The 6000-nt window shown below is 50.2% G+C and overlaps 1 pseudogene; it reads left to right on the top strand.

Annotated features, from left to right (window-relative positions):
• Window positions 1-826: 826 nt before the first annotated feature.
• Window positions 827-6000, top strand: part of LOC100670603 (C-type mannose receptor 2-like) — a 29217-nt pseudogene continuing 24043 nt past the window's right edge.

The following is a 6000-nucleotide window of genomic DNA, read 5'->3' as shown; positions in this document are numbered from 1 at the left end:
ATAATGTTCAGTACACAATAAAAATTACTAGTCATGCAAGCAGCAGAAAGAAGTAACGTATAACCAAGAGAAAAAATAGTCAATAGACACAGACTCAGAGATGACCCAGATGTTGAAAAAAAATCAGATAATAATAAGTGCTGTGAAGAGAATTAAAATAAAGCGATTTGATAGAGAGTAACCGTGTAGTTACTTTAGGTTAGGAAGTTAAGTAGGGCCTCTCTAAAGCAATGACATTTATTTTGAAACATGAAATGCCCAGCAGAGGAAATAGTGCAAAGACCCTGAGGCAGGAAAGGGCCAAGCCTGTTCAAAGAAGAGCAAAGAAGTCATTGTGGCTTATGCACAAGTATGATATAAGTACGATATAAGATCAGGTAGGCAGGACCAGATAATATAAAACCTTGTATCCTGTAGTAAGGGGTTTGAGTTTTATCTGAAGTATGATGAAGCATCCTTGAAGGATTTTAAGCAGGAGAGAGACTTACAGAACTTCTGTGTGTGTACTTACACTATGAGTGAGGCTGTCATCTCAAATATTGAAGAACTAATTGCATTTCATTTTTTAAACCACCTATACATTTTTTTTTTATACATACATATCTTTTACTCTTTTTCTACTGAGTTGCTGATATTTTCCTTATAATTTCTTATTCCTTGGGGTAGAAGCTCTTTTTATATTACAGAATTACCTGTTTCTAATAAGTTGCATGTATTTGTCATTTTAATTTTAATTTTGTTTATAGCATTTTTTTGTCATGAAAAAATGTTAATCCCTATGTCATTGAATTCATCACTTTTTTATTGTGACCTTCAACACTCCAATATTGTTAAAAAGCAAAACTGCCAATAACTTTTGTCTAGAAATGATTTACATCTTTAAAAGATTATTCTGGCTGCCCATGAAGAATGGGCTATAGAGAGATGATAAGGCCAGCATGGTGGAAAAGCAAGAGCTTGGGTTTTGGACTCAGGAGACTGGGGTCAAGTTTCAGTTCTATCCCTTACCAGCCTTATGACTCTGCTCAAATTGCTTCACTGCCCTCAGTCAATTTCTTTACCTTTAACATGGAAGAAGAAGAAGAAACATTTACAGCGCTCTTCCTATGTGCAGGCCCTGTTCCAAACACTTTACATATATTATCTCATTTAATCTTTACAGCAGTCTTACGATGAGGAAACTGAGACAGAGAGAGGTTTAGAGCTGAGATTTAAACTCTAGCAGTCTGAGTCATGCTTTTAAGGCATGAAACTTATTCCGAGGTGCCAGTGGCTAATGGATATAGAATGTGCTGAAGCGTGTGTGGACTTGAGTGGCAGCCGGGAAACAAAAGGAAGGTGGTGAAATGTGGATGTTAAAAGCATAGACTTTGGAAGGAGTTAGAGAACCTGGGTTTGCTTACTAACTGTGTAATCGTGAGCAGGTCACTCCAGACCTTTAAGCCTCAGTTTCTTTCTTTTCTTTTTAAACAACTTGACTAAGATATAGTTCGCATATCATAAAATTCTCCCATATAAAGTATATGATTGAGTGGTTTTGAGTATATTCCAGCTTGCAATCATCATGACAATCTAATTTTAGAACCTTCCATCCCCCCCAAAAGTAACCCCAGACCTAGCAATCACATTCCATTCCTGCCACCCTACCCCAGGCCACCAAAGAGCTAAAATGCTCAGACCAAAAAAAGGAGTGAAATGGTTATGGGGGGCATGAATGATTGCATATAGGAGGATGAATGGTTTGAGAAGATCCTAGAGGGAGGAAAGGATGGAGCTTGGGAAGCTGAAAGGCAATTGTGGAGAGTGAGACACAGGGACTCAGGACAAGAAGAACTTCGGTGGAAGAACCCAGAGATTATGATTGAGGTCACTAAGTATTTGATGTAACCCCCTCCACTGCTCCTCATAAAATCTTCAGAAAACTATATAATACTTAACTTGTCAAATGGAATTGGGTTTGCTTTTGGGAATGGGACACAGGGCTGAGTCCTGCTTCTGGGTTAGCATGAGGTAGAACAGAGGCTGACCACACAGGTTTCACCCTATTGTGGGTGCAGGGGGATAGTAATGCCCCTAACACCACCTCAAAGGTCAGTGGTGAGAACTGAGCAATCTGACACATGACAGAAGGCAGCACCAGCTGTCAAAGGCCAGCCAGGAGAGCCCCCATGATGGCTTCACATCCCGTCCTGCCTTCCCCACCAGAGCCCAAAGTCTTCCTCATCTTCAGTCATGGACTGCAGGGCTGCCTGGAGGCCCAGGGTGGTTAGGTCAGAGTCACCCGAGCCTGCAATGGCAGTCTCCTTGCCCAGCACTGGAAGTGGGTCTCCTGAAATCGGTTCTTCGACCTGGGTGCCATGCACTGCCTGGGCATGGGCTGTCTGGGCTCCAACACTACAGCCTTTCTGAGCATGTACGAGTGCAACCAGGAGGCACTGAACCTTCGCTGGCACTATAGCACACTGGGTGACCAGCTGTCTCCGCTCCTCGGGGGCCACACCAGCAATGCCACCAAGGCTGGCACCCTTGAATGTTGCAACTGGACCCAATAAGGCTAGTGGCACATCTATGGCAGTGACAAGGATCTGTGTGCTTGGCCCTACTATGGAGAGGGGCTGCTTGTGGGGGAGGGCTGGTGTCCCCGGAGGGCTGGGGGTGGGGGGAACTGGAGCCACAGAAGGACAGGTTCTGGGGAAATGGGGCCTTTGACCGTCCCATGGTCCCTTGGAAGTCACATCTTTAATTATGATACGAAACGTTCTTCAATAATTAAGAAAATTAATTTCAAAGCATTTAAATTATTTTTCAAAATTATAAAATTTATACACATTTGAAAGACTGCAAGCAGTATAAAAGTGTATAAAGCAAAATTAAATGAAAATTCCCTTCCTCCAGGACCACTCCCCAGGGGAGACCCCAGGGTAGCACTCCAGGTGTCCTTATCCCCATTTTTCAGGTGAACAGTGGGGGCCAGAGTCACCCATTGAGAGGTCTCTTACAGGCAGCTTTCATCTTAGGAGGTCTTCTCCCAGGAAGCCATCCTGAGTTCCAAGATGGAACTTTGCGGGGAGGGGTACACAGGTGTGGAGAAGTGGAGTCCGTGGGCTGGGGGTGTTGAGCAAGGATTCCATCAGGTTCAGCCCTTCTGTGGGTGACTTGGCGATCCCCTCACCCAGCTGGACTTCAGACATAAAGTGTCACTAGGCATTGGAGGAGCCCCTTCCTAGCCCTATGTGATGAGTGGGGGCCCTCTCCTGGGCTTCTGGGCTGACTGCTGTTGCCCCCTCTTATTCTCTCTTGACCACTGCACATCCCCTGCTCCCTAGGTTATAGGGGCTTTTCCCTGAGGGGAAAGCGGGTGGGCAGCCTCTGGGGTCTAGATGGCAAGGGCCTGGCTCCTCTCCCCTGCAGAGGTCTACATCATCCAGGAAAACTCCCATGGGAAGTCACGTACCGTGCCCTTCACGTAGACAACAGGTGGTTCCACGGCTGCACCAGCACAGGCCATGAGGATGGCCACCTGTCGTGCGCCATTACCCAGCACTATGGCAGGGAGGAGCACTGGGGCTTCTGCCCCACCAAGAGTGAAAGCAGGGCAAGTGGGCACGGTCAGTAAGGCTTGTGGAGGGAAGCTTCTGCTGAGGGAACTCTGGGGCCAGGAACTCGGGAGGGGGTCAACGTGAGTGGCAGAACTTTGGAGACTAGGGTGTCAACTAGCCCCTCCTCCCACCATGAACCAGCCAGTTGAGGGTCTCTAAACTCCCTGAGGAACCCCAGAGTGGGGTTCCTGAAGGGGAGAGCTGGGGAGGGACCCATGTCTGGCTGTCTTGTTGGCAGGTAATGACTGTGAGACCTGCTGGGACAGGGACCAGCTGACTGACAGCTGCTGCCAGTTTAACTTCCAGTCCACGCTGTTGTGGAGGGAAGTCTGGGCCAGCTGTGAGCAGCAGGGGGCAGACCTACTGAGCATCATGGAGATACACAAGCAGGCCTACATCAACAATGAGGGAGCAGGAAGTCCCCCTGAGCTCCCAAGCTGGTTGGCTGGGGTCTGACCCATCCTGGGGGCAGGCTGGGGCAGCAAGAACCTGAGACCTCTGACCCCACCTTTGAGGGTCCTGAGCCCCTTCTGCTTGTGAGGGGTAAGGATGCTGATGATGGGGGCAGGGCAAGTTAGAGTAGGTGAGAGGGCTGAGGGAGGGGTTGGCCCCTTGCTGTCAGGGCTCCTCAGGGGCTATAGCTCCACACTCTGGATTGGCCTCAATGACCTGGACACCAGTGGCAGCTGGCTATGGTTGGACAGCTCGTCCCTCAAGTACCTCAACTGGGAGAGTGGTGAGGCGCAGGGTCAGGGCACGGGTACCTGAGGACGTGGAAAACACCTCCTCCATGGGGAGCAATGGTGTGTGTTGGGGGGCTCCAGTTTAGAACCCCTCCTGGCCTGGGCCTGACCAGCGTGAACAGTGCCTTCCTGTGATTTAGGAACTGAACGCTATCTTCAAGGCAGACACAGCTCTGCCCCAGGGCACAGGGCTTGGTGGGTGGACTGGATTTCGGCCCCCACAGCACTACAGCAGAACTTTTGCACAATGAGTGCTAGTGTACCCAGCAGTCTGACCAGGGAGGCAGGGGTAGGGCTGGTGCTGGCCCAGTTGCTGGGTAGGGGGTTCAGGATGGTGTGGGCCCAGGTTAGAGAGCAGTGGGAGTTCTGTGGTACCCAGCAAGGGAGGGCCAGAGCAGAGCAGACCACTGAGAGAAGGGAGGCAGGCAGGGGTTCTGGGAAAGGTTCAAGGGGCCCAGGGGTGAGCACTGTCTTGGGGTGCTGGTGCCCTGCCCTCCCCACAGATCAGCCTGACAACCCAAGCAATAAGAACTGTGGGGTGATCTGCACCAGGTCTTAGGGTGGTTGGCAGAATGATGACTGCAGCATCAAGCTGCCCTATGCATGCAAGAAGAAGCCCAATGCCACTGCCAACCCTATCCCTCCAAGTGAGCCTACACTGTAGGTGAGCCTGCCCCTGTAGGGCACAATTTCACAAGGGTTTCCTTCTTTGAAGAAGCAGCTCAGTCTCTGAGGTGCAGAGGCCTCACCTGCAAAATGAGAACAAACTCAGCCCCCTACAGGGCTGTAAGCAAGGCTGGAGACCTGGCCTAGCTAGTAGGTGGTGGTGGGCGTTAATTAGCGTAGATCAGAGGCTACTACAGCAGTCTGGGTGGCTACAGGGATGGTGGAAAAGGGAGTTTCACATGGGAAATATGGCAAAGCCTGAAAAAAATCAGCAAACACACAGAAAGTAAAGAACATACAGAGCAAAACTTAGCTCCTGACCACTAAAGTCTTGGCAAAGGTTGATTCAGGGCTGCTGGCCACTTCCCCAATCCCCTAAGGGGTTAGGAGCAAAGGTTAAAATACAGGCATCCCACACCTAGACCACCACCTCAAGCGGGAAGGGGGCTGGGCCTGGCACCAATCCCAGATCTTTCTAGAAGCTGCTTTCTGAAGGAAGGAGGACCCACAGGGAGGGTCCTGCCTAGCCTGTCCTGTGGCCCCCAGCAGGACTGGCCCCTCACCAAGTTCCCTGACTCCCGGATCTGCAGCCTCTGTGGGGAGCCCTCTTCCAGGTGTCCCTAGGCCTGCAGATACATCTGTACAGCTGTGGCCCAGGACTTCCTCCCTCACCCACCACACCTCTTTCTGCATGAGGCACAGTCTCCAGGTGGCTGTTTGGGTGCCTTCTCCCTTCTAGAATTCACCACTCAAGTCCTGTCATTCAGCAGGCAAGTGCCTTCGTGCCCCAAAAGCTTTGGCATTTTCCGAGCTCTGGTCCTCCCAAGTGCCCAAGGCAGCCCCCTGGGATCTGAACAACCATGTTCCTCGAGGTTTTGTCTGCGGGCAGCCCCGGGTCTTAGCTCACTGGCTAACTAGAGGTGACTGACAGCTTCTGAGCCAAGGAGTGAGCCCGCTCAGGCTGTCAGCCCCACCCAATTTGCCAAGTCTCT

The sequence above is a fragment of the Loxodonta africana genome, chromosome 14 (genome assembly GCF_030014295.1).
Source record: "Loxodonta africana isolate mLoxAfr1 chromosome 14, mLoxAfr1.hap2, whole genome shotgun sequence".
NCBI classification, from domain to species: domain Eukaryota; kingdom Metazoa; phylum Chordata; class Mammalia; order Proboscidea; family Elephantidae; genus Loxodonta; species Loxodonta africana.
Note: the sequence above shows the minus strand (reverse complement) of the source record. Positions and strands in the feature narration are given on the sequence as shown.